This window comes from Periplaneta americana, chromosome 17 (genome assembly GCF_040183065.1).
Source record: "Periplaneta americana isolate PAMFEO1 chromosome 17, P.americana_PAMFEO1_priV1, whole genome shotgun sequence".
Taxonomy (NCBI): Eukaryota; Metazoa; Arthropoda; class Insecta; order Blattodea; family Blattidae; genus Periplaneta; species Periplaneta americana.
The window spans coordinates 11,324,003-11,336,041 of NC_091133.1; positions in this window are offsets into that span (position 1 = coordinate 11,324,003).

Below are 12,039 nucleotides of genomic sequence, written 5' to 3' on the forward strand. Positions count from 1 at the left end.
ATAATCATGATCATTGCTTTGGTTTTGTGTCTGCACAGATCTACATATGACATCATTTTCATGGAACAGAGTGTGTTTTGCTTCATATGTACTGCGAACAAACAGCATTGTTATGTTATCTTGTGAAATACAATTTCCAGTTATCTCTTTTAAATCGAAAAAAATTCGTTCTGGCACCGGGAATCGAACCCGGGACCTCTCAGCTATGCGCGCTGAGCACTCTTTCCAACTGAGCCATCCCGGGACATGATCCACGGTGCTGGTTGAACTCTTCTCATTGTAATGTTTACGGCCTACTGGCTCAGTTGGAAAGAGCGCTCAGCGCGCATAGCTGAGAGGTCCCGGGTTCGATTCCCGGTGCCAGAACGAATTTTTCTCGAGATAATACACATTGACTACTTCATAGTAGTCGTGATAATATTCAATGAGGATGGCGAGACCTCATATAATGAATATGTAATGTATAATAACAATAATAATAGTTTTATTTTCCCTGGCAGAGTTAAGGCCATCACGCCTTCTCTTCCACTCAACCAGGATGAAACCACATACAGAAAAATACATACCGGTATACAAATATTAACTTAAAAATAATAATAAATATAATTACAGTCCGTATAGGCCATTTTCTATCTGATGCTTTCCAATTCACTGCGGGCTAAAGCAGGGAGTTGCACTATCACCTTTATTTTTTAACTTCGCTCTAGAATATGCCATTAGGAAAGGTCAGGATAACACAGAGGGTTTGGAATTGAACGGGTTACATCAGCTTCTTGTCTATGCGGATGACGTGAATATGTTAGGAGAAAATCCACAAACAATTAGGGAAAACGCGGAAATTCTTGTTGAAGCAAGTAGAGCGATAGGGTTGGAAGTAAATCCCGAAAAGACAAAGTATATGATTATGTCTCGTGACCAGAATATTGTACGAAATGGAAATATAAAAATTGGAGATTTATCCTTCGAAGAGGTGGAAAAATTCAAATATCTTGGAGCAACAGTAACAAATCTAAATGGCACTCGGGAGGCAATTAAACGCAGAATAAATATGGGAAATGCCTGTTATTATTCGGTTGAGAAGCTTTTGTCATAAAGTCTGAAAGTTAGAATTTATAAAACAGTTATATTACCGGTTGTTCTGTATGGTTGTGAAACTTGGACTCTCACTTTGAGAGAGGAACAGAGATTAAGGGTGTTCGAGAATAAGGTTCTTAGGAAAATATTTGGGGCTAAGAGGGATGAAGTTGCAGGAGAATGGAGAAAGTTACACAATGCAGAGCTGCACGCATTATATACTTCACCTGACATAATTAGGAACATAAAATCCAGACGTTTGAGATGGGCAGGACATGTAGCACGTATGGGCGAATCCAGAAATGCATATAGAGTGTTAGTTGGGAGGCCGGAGGGAAAAAGACCTTTGGAGAGGCCGAGACGTAGATGGGAAGATAATATTAAAATGGATTTCAGGGCGGTAGGATATAATGGTAGAGACTGGATTGATCCTGCTCAGGATAGGGACATATGGCAGGCTTATGTGAGGGCGGGAATGAACCTACGTGTTCCTTAAAAGCCAGTAAGTAAGTAAGTAAGTAATAAATATAATTAAGTAAAAAAGAGAAATTGAATACATATACACAATCAGTATTAACTTTAAAATAACAATTATAAAAAAATATATATAATAAAAACAAAGAGACTGAATACATAATCACAAACAGGAAAATACATTGTAGTATACAAGTATTACATTAAAAAAAAAAGAATTAATACCTATGAATATAATCTCTCAACTAAAGGAATAGTAGAATTAATATGAACAGCACAGCACTTGTTACATTGAGACAACGACAATTACCTGGATATTAGTGTTGTGGGAAAAATAAAGTAATGACTGTGTAAAATAATAATAATAATAATAAATAAAAATTATACCTAATAAAAACTAATTCTGTGCATTTAAAATATTCCTAAACAACCTAATTTTAAACAGCTGAGGACTAAGACTACACCTGACTACTACCCCTACTTACATGACTTACATATGTTTAAATGCAGGTAACAGGCCGTAAACATTACAATGAGAACAGTTCAGCCGGCACCGTGGATCGTGTCCTGGCATGGCTCCGTTGGAAAGAGCGCTCAGCGCACATAGCTGAGAGGTCCCGGGTTCGATTCCCAGTGCCGGAACGAATTTTTCTCGATTTAAAGAAGATAATACACATTGACTACTTCATAGTAGTCGTGATAATATTTAGTGAGGGTGGTGAGACCTCATATAATGAATATGTGATACAATTTCCAGTTTTCAAACATTTTATTTTATTTCTCGTTATCAACTTCTTGAATGCTGCTTTGATCTGTGAGCAAGTTGAATTGATATTCCAACCTTATCGTTGTCGTGATAGCCCAAAAAACAACTCAATATGGTCCTGACTTAGTTTGATAAGTAAGAAGGTAGCCGAGTGAAGATATTCCTACATACATGTCGAAAATATACAGAACAGACAAAAGACACACCTTCGGACCAATGAAACCAACCTTCCTATTACTCCCAACGAGTTTTTAACTGCATTGTTTATCAGTGAACAAGGTATAGTAGGATTTTTCAAAGGATCCCCAGTCGGTCTCTTTTGTTGCTAGAAGAACTTAGCTGCACTGTCCACCCCGGTCATTAAGGGAAACGTGCGGAAATTTCTATGCACGCAGTTGTCACATTTTACATTGACTTCGCCACGTGGGTATGAAACAATCGTATATTTATTTCTAAACAACAAATTGTACTTTCATGCAAACAATCACGAATTATTGATTGGTTAATTTTGAGTTACTGTATGTAAGTTATAAAGATCCGTTATAGAATCATTGTACGGGCAACTTCTTCAAACTAATATATTTTCATACTTAGACTATATCAATAGTAGTAGTAGTAATAATAATAATAATAATAATAATAATACCGAAAGAATATTGTCAATTTGTGTTTCGTGTCTAAATCCGCAGCGAAATCTGAAATGTTATGTAATAAAATATGACATTTTTCTTCTCTTACCTCTATTCGTCGTCACTCTCTCCTAAATGAATCACAAATCTCTCTTCGTTACTGTCCCTGTCGTGCTTCATACAATTCTGTTCCGTTTTAATTACATGTTGAACACAGGAGGACCAATTATGAGGACCATTGTTGCAGCTCCATCACGCAGAAGTTAACACACTAGATTCAAGTCGGGATAATATTGTTTTTCCTAACATAAGACTTCAGTTGACGCCAGATTATTTCCAAAGGTCGACCTGGTTGGCGCAGTTGGTATAGCGCTGACCTTCTATGCCCGAGGTTGCGGGTTCGATCCCGGGCTAGGTCGATGGCGTTTGTGTGCTTACATGCGACAGACTCATGTTAGTAGATTTACTGGTATGTAAAAGAACTGCGGGATAAAATTCCGGCACACCGGCGACGCTGATATAACCTTGGCAGTTGCGAGAGTCGTTAAATAAAACATAACATTCCCAAAGGATTTAGAACACAGTGGTATGGAGGAAATCGTAACACAACGTGTCCATATGAGGCTGCGAGCTCCTCCACTGCATGTTTCTTACTGCATGGCTGATTTGATATCCTGCAACATAACTCCCTTGATGGCTATGGGGTTGGGCAGGGTTATATTATTGTCCTAATAAAGTTAATTATGTCTTTAAAATTGCTGTTCATCTATCATTGCTATCTTGGGGTTATAAAAAACTAATTTACAATATATTCCACGAAATAATAATAATAATAATAATAATAATAATAATAATAATAATAATAATAATAATAATAATAATAATAATAAAATTACAGAAGACTTTCATACAGCGAACAAAAACACTTGTGAATTGTTTGAACATTTAAGAAAGACTGCAGTTAGTGTTAGCATTCAGGGGAGAATTGGCAACATTTATGTTTGCCTCAGAAAGCGGAAACAGAGATTACCCCATCCCCCGAGTGGACAGAAAAGGTTAGGGGAACGTCTTACTTCAAAAGACAACCGCTCAGCGTGCGTTAGCCTCTGTCTTTAACTGGGGATCCAAAGAGCGATCCTACTATATAGAAAACGTATGCAGGGCCTAATGGTTAGGAGTAGAGAAACGAATTGCACTAAAAATGAAAGAAGTAACTTATATTTTCTGTCCCAAGTAGTCAAACGACGTCAACAAAACACGATTCTTGCGATAGCAAATAGAGCAGGCCAGATTGTTACAAATAAATCTGAAATATGTAAAGCAGTGAGAGAACGTTATAATGATATTTTTGTAGAACATAAACAGTTAAATGGGTCTATTTCTAACTTGGAGCTACCGGCACAAAAACAGATTTAAGAGACTGAGAATAAAAAATTAGAAAGTTCTGTATCACAAAAGGAAATTTTTACAGCAAGGGAAGACCTACCCTGAAAAAAAAAATTTAATCAAATGTTATGTAAAAAAAACTAGGTCCTTCTCAAAGACGTGGAATTATAGTAAGACTCGGGAGGTTTGACGCATCTCTATAATTTGAAATCCCGCCATTTTTATCTCTTATATTTGTCATAGTTCTCTTTGCTTTTAATGTCAGAGGTAATATTTATGATCATCAAGGCAGTGAAACTAAGAACAGCTGAGATTCTACTTCCTGTTTGATTTGTTCCTTGTTTATGTTGGTTTGTTGCTTTTGTTTATAAGTATCAGGTAAGTAATTGCAATCGTAATGGTAATAGTGATAGTTACATTTGATTCTACATCCTTTTACGTTCAATTTCATATATTTATTGTGTAGTTTTCTTTATTATTAAGTATATAAATATTATAGTATATAGAAAAAGTCCCATGAGGGACGTTTGACCCAAAATTGCAGGGAGGTGTGACCTATGTTATGGTGTGTGATTTCATAACATTTTTTTTTTTAATTTCTTAATAGTGTGCCTTTCAAGTGGAAACCTACTGAAAATCCAAGGAAGAAAATAGATCTAGAAGTAATGAAAGCTGCTGTAAAGCGTGTTCTAGATGATAACGTGAGCATTCGAGCAGCTGCAGTTGAATATGAAGTTGACAGGAAGACTTTAGGGAGGTATGTGACTAAAGTAAAGGAAGGAAATGAAACAGTTTTCAAGGCAGACCACAACAGCTCTCAGATTTTTAGTCGAGAAGAGGAAAATGATTTAGAAAAGTGCCTTCTAACAGCAGCTAGATTGAATCATGGTCTTACTCCTAAAGAGTTGCGAAGATTTGCTTATGAATATGCAGTCGCTATAGGTAAACCAATCAGTGATAATTGGAAGAAAAATAATCAAGCCAGTTATGATTGGGAGAGAGGATTCATGCATCGTCATCCAAGACTGTCACTGCGAAATCCCCAGGGAAAAAGTCTAGGGAGAGGGACAGCCTTTAAAGGTACGGTTTGTTTATGGCGATCATCGTCGGACGCACATCGCCGGCAATTATAAACGCTGGCGATGATCGCCGAGAAGTGGTTTCTTTAATGACGCACATCGCTGTAGATTCTCATTTGTTTATTCCTTCATCTACTATATATGGTCAAGTAAATTAATGTAGGCCACGGACATAACCTAAAAATTATAATGTATAAATCCAAGATAATGAAGTTGCTATTTATTCTAGAAGAGGGAGATAACGATATCAAAATCTCGCATGCGTATTATAAAAGGAACAAGCTACGGACTAATGAAATGTTCAGGAATAGGTTTACAGAATTCTGTTTTAACACATTGATAATGAGACATCTTTATAAAAATGCTACAAAATTTAAGGAATATTTCAGACTCTCACCTGGCCAGTTTGATTATGTTTTGAGTTTCATTGAAAATGACAATGTTAAATTACCTACAAATTTTGTCAAGACCCCCGTAACTCCAGTTGAAAGATTGGCAGCAACTCAGTTATGAACTGATTATTATTATTATTATTATTATTATTATTATTATTATTATACTGTATTACATTACATGGTGTATTCTAAACAATAATTAAAAAAAAAATTGGCTAAACTAGCGCTGAGGTAGTTCCCTTCGTAATCCGCTTATACACTTTACATGTACGAACATGTGATAGGTTAGGTTTGGTTCGTTTGGGCTTTTATTATGCCTTGTATATACGATCAACTACATCTCTACAAAAAAAAAAAAAAAACTGCTATATTTCAGAAACCGCGTAAGTACTTAGGTAGGCCTAGTCACAGAAAACTTACAGAAGAGAGAATTTCCCCCTTACCCAACACTGAACGAAATTCTCTGGGTCTCGGGCGTGATAAAAATGTAATATGTAATGTAAGGGTTTATTGTTTAATTTGTTTATTAATTCACAAGCTCATATTAAAAAGAGCATTATGTTGTGACACATATTCAATAATAATTTCGTCTTCAGACCGCGAAAAATTACAGAACGTCTTGATTTGTTTTGCAGCCAAAACGTACAGACGTGGTTAACGTGTACAGATTAGATATTCGATATTACAATATGACCTTGTCTAAATATCGATTATTGAACACGAATGCGGCGATGTGCGTCCTGAATTTGCTTCAGAAGCAACGTCCAGCGATCTGCGTCGCGTCCAACGAACTGCGCTGGTGATCTTCGCTGTAAAGAAACCATGCCCATTCATTTCAACTGCTAGCAACTCCGGCGACAATCGCTGGCAAAGTGCGCCCGGCGATGATCGCCGTAAACAAACCGTACCTTAACCCAACAAGTGTAGGCGAGTTCTTCCAGAATCTTCGTTCTGTGTATCACACCAATAAATTTGGCCCAGAATCAATTTACAATCTGGATGAAACTGGAGTAACAAATGTACAGAAACCTGGCAAGGTAATTGCAACAAAAGGGGAAAAACAGGTCTCAAAAATGACATCCGCTGAGTGGGGGACACTTGTTACACTTTGCTGTGCAGTAAATGCAACAGGAAATGCTGTTCCACCATTCTTTGTCTATCCAAGACAGAGATTAAATGATAAAATGATTGATGGTGCTCCTGTGGGTTCTTGTGCTGGTGTTAGTCCAAGTGGGTGGATGACTGGAGAGACCTTTGTTCATTATTGGGAACACTTTATCAAACACACAAAGTGCTCTAAAGAACGTCCTGTGCTTGTCATCATAAACAACCATGAATCTCACGTAACACCACAGACACTTCAGATCGCTAAGGAGAATGGTATCACACTACTAACATTGCCACCCCACACAAGCCATAAAACTAAACCACTTGATAGAACTGTATTTGGGCCCTTCAGAAATGTTTACAATCAAGCTATTGATGACTTCATGACCACTCATCCAGGAGAGACTGCAACAATCTACCAGATCCCAAAATTTGTTGGAAATGCATTTCCTGTTTCTTTCACTCCTGCCAATATAATCAGTGGCTTTAAATGCACTGGGATCTGGCCATTTGATTCCACTATTTCTAATTCTACTGATTTTATGAGCTCATAGGTAACTTATCGAACAAATCCTGCCAGTGAAGATGCAGCAGCCACAAGCAAAGAACCTCATCCAACACTGATTAGCCAGCCAAGTTGTAGTGGAATTTCTCCAGAACAAGTAAGACCTTTCCCGAAAGCTGGTCCAAAGAAAAGTAAAAATGGCCGCAAAAGGGTTGTTAGTCGTGTGTTGACAGACACACCTGTCAAAGCAGCTATTGAGAAAGATTATGAAGGACGCGTCAATAGGAAGAGAAATCAGGCTACCCTTCCTTCCAAAACTATTAGGAAAATATTTCCTAATGACTGTGAGGACTCTGTATCAATTGAAAAGGAGAGGAAAAAGAGAAGAGTATCTCACTTTACCCCTACAGCTGATGAGGACGAGGCTTCTGAAAATATAACTGATGATGACGAGTGTGACGAGGTGAATAATGAAGATTGGGGAGTGATGTCTGTTAAAAGTGGTGATTTCGTCTTGGTTAAGTTCTGCACCAAGTCGACAGCATGCCATTATGTTGGAAAAGTTATACAGATCAGAGAATATGAGTGTAAAGTGAAATTCATGCGGCGCTACCGATTCGGGTCAGACTGCTTTGTGTATCCTGATGTTGAAGACACTAGTTATGTGCCATTTGAAGATATGGAAATTCTTCCGAAACCAGTTTTCCAAGATGGAACTGAAAGAATGTCTTCAAAACTTAGGTTTTCAGTGAGATTTATTAATTTAAATGTGCGTTAAATGAAAACAGTGCTATTTCTCAGTGGAAGTTTTACTATTTTCTATATTTTTATAATATTTGTGTTTGGTATTTTTGTTAGAAATAGTGCTCTTTGTATTCATGTTCCTAATTTATTTAAATATTGCAGATTTGTACTGTTTTGTAGGCTTGGGTCAAACCTTCCAACATGTGGGCCAAACCTCCCTTATGTGGGGAGGTTTGACCCAGAGAGTAGTATAATTAAAAAAACATATATGAAATTTGAGGGGCTTAGAACAAAAACCAGGTAAGTGACGAAAACCTAGTTTTGAGGAAATTACAGGTAAAGTTCTACATGCAATGAAATATTATACACTAGCTGGGTGAAATGATGCCCATATAGCAGCACTGCACAGTGTGATCACTTACCTGATTTTATCCCAAAGAAACATCCTTTTGGGCTATCACAACACGCACTTACCTCATTTTTTTTAATAATGTCACTTACCTGCTTTTTGTTCTAAGCCCCTCATTTAATACATTAAGAATAGGCTGTTCTGCAATTATATGTCTGAGATCTTAGTCTATCTAATGGTATATTTTCATCACCTCTCAGGAAATTTATTTTTGAAAATAAAAATAATGGGTCAAACCTCCCCAGGCTCCCTTACTTATTTACAAAGGAGGGAAGAAAACGGAAATGAATAATTATAGACCGATATCTCTGTTAAATTATGATTACAAACTATTTGCAAAGGTTTTAACAAATATAATTAAACCTCTGTTTCTTTAGATTTCAATGTGCCTTTGACTGTGTTAGTGTTGAAGTCTTAGCTGGGCATGGACTCAATCCAACATTTATTAGTTATTTGAGATGTCTCTATACTGATATTAGTGCTGTTATACAAATTAATGGGTTTCTTACTACTGCTTTACCTATTACCAGATCTATTAGACAAGGACGCCCAGCTTCTATGATTCTATTTGCCCTTGCACTAAATTCGCTTCTATATTTATTACATGAAAAACTTTCAGGATACAGGATCGGTAAATAATGACGAGGATAAAGCTCAACTGGGGGAAGTATTGAACCCCTTTGTTGCAGTATAAGGGTTAGAAATCAATAAAAGGAAATCGACTGCCTTGCCCATAGGGGTGTGCACAGAGGAACCAAGTTTTGAAACTATAAAAATTGTTGATCAACAAAATATACTTGGTATATATTATCATCGCCTTCCCAATACTATGCAGAGTATAAATTGGAGTAAGGTTGTCCAAAAATAAAAAGGCTTACACTGATATATAAATGGATGGATTTCTGTCTTTATGAAAGTATGGTTTATTCATTCTTTTATTTTATCTGCCTTATGGTATTTGACACAAGTATTTCCAATTACGGTGAGTCATAGCAGACAAATTACAAGTGTCATGTTATGGTATGTACGGAAAGGATGTATATTTAAAGTACCACTATGCACCTTGTATCGTGCTACTGACGAAGGTGGGTTAGGTTTATGGAATGTAACTCAAAAATGTGCCACGTTATTTCTTTATCGAAATCATATTCTTCAAAACAATACAGACACAATATCAGCGGTGTGGTTTCAACAGTGTAGACAAAAGGTCTACCTTAGGAATCCATCCGATTTACGACATATACCTTCCATGTTGAAATATTTTAGAATATACATGCAGCAAGGGAGTTACATAAATACCTATGTTGGATGTGGGAAATGCTTGTCCTACAATAAGAGAAATCTATGGACACCTACAACAATATGGAGAGTTGGTAACATTGCGGGTAGTCAACATCCTTCCTGTAGGAGTTAATCTAGTGGGAAAATATCACGAATAAAATACTAGATGCTCCGGTCAAATCATCGTGGTACTTAGTTATTCACTATTTAATAGCCACCAGATACAGACATTATAGGATAAAATTGTTAAATGATCCAAATTGCGAGTTTTGTGGTGAACCTGAACGATGCACCAGAATACATGCTATTTGGCAACGTATGGAATACTATTAACAGGGATTGAAGATTAATCGATACCCGTGGTTTAGTCCTTATATCCTAACGAGGCCAGATTTTAAAGTAGTTTCTAAGTTTAAACAGGATGCTTGTATCTCGATTCTCGGAAACACGGTGCATTATATTTTACAAAATGAAATATGTGATTGTGATGGCTATGAATTATACATGAAATATAAAAAGAGTCAAATACGAGTGAGCAGGAACTACGCAAGAATTTTATACATTATCTTTGCTGTAAATAAAAAAAAAAAAAAAAAGAGGATAAGTAGCAACAAATTTGTACCGATATCATAGTATTAGTTTGTATGTAAACACCTATGTATATGATGTATCATAGTATTAGTTTGTATGTATATACTCGTATATGATATGTATTGTATGTAATGTAATGTAGCAGGTGGAGAAAAAAATCATAAAATAATAACACAAAAAAAAACATTTAAAATATTATGCAAATAACAAGGTGAAAAAGAAAAAAAAAAAAGTTAAATGTGTATACTCCTGCCATCTGAAAAAAATATAAATTAAAAAAAAAGACAAAAAAAGAAAAGGAAAAAAACAGCAAACTTTATACATTATACTCGAGTGTAAGTTTATTTTGAGAACTTTTGTATGAAAAAGAAATTGTCTAGCTATAGTTTGAGAAACGTTTTCTTAACCTGTGTTGTATGAAGCAGTAATTCGCTGATTGCCTTGATATTGTCTGGCATATCACTATTTGTAATTGCATAACATTTGGCCTATAAAATATATCTTCTTTTTAAAAAAAATGTACTCTATTATGAACGGTAAGGCAATTAATATTGTTTTTTTTTTTTTAGTGAAAAGTTATTGGTGGTATCGGCTCTATTGGAAAGCGTTATTTATTAAAAGCGCTAAATACAATTTGTGTACATGGGATATGAAACTAAACACAGAAGTTACGATTACAAATTGCATGGTAGCATATATACTATAAATTTTTGTTGTGTGTTATTTAAATTTTAATTACATAATTTTGTTTAATGTTGTTAGAGCTTTAGGGCTTTGCAAATACCACTACAAAATTTCGAATAGTTCCTGCGTGGAAATACAATAGTAAACGTAAGAGAAAACATTGCCTCTGATTGAGGTTCTGGCTGATATGTACAGCTGTAAAAAAAAGTGGAAAAAAAAACAGTTGACAACAAACACATTTTCAAAATACACAGAAAACCAACAACCACCACACACATACATAACACATCTAACCACTCCATACAACACAAACATGCTGCATTCAGGACAATGGTACACAGATTACTCAACATACCCATGAGCCAACAACACTACAATGAAGAAGTGAACACAATCAAATACATAGAACAAGAAAATGGTTACAATCCAAACATAATAGACAACATTATAAGGAAGACAAAACAAAAACTTAACAAACAGAAAAACACACAACACCAACACAAGAACACAAGAAATACATCACACTAACATACGAAAACCAAATCACACATAAGATCGTATCTTCATTCAGAAAGCAGAAATACAACATTGCATACAGAACAGAAAACACACTACAAAGACATCCTAACACACAACACAAACAAATAAATACAACCACACAGGCGTATAAAACTCACATGTAATAGTTATGACAAGTTCTACATTGGACAAACAGGCAGATCATTCCAAACACGTACAAAGAACACATTAAAGCAATAACCAGAGGGCACAATACATCCACATATGCCGAACATAACTAATGCTATCCATACATACAATAACATAGATACAGACATGGAAATCCTACACATACAACCCAAAAACCAAAACTCAACACACTAGAACAATATGAAATATATACACACTAAAACACAC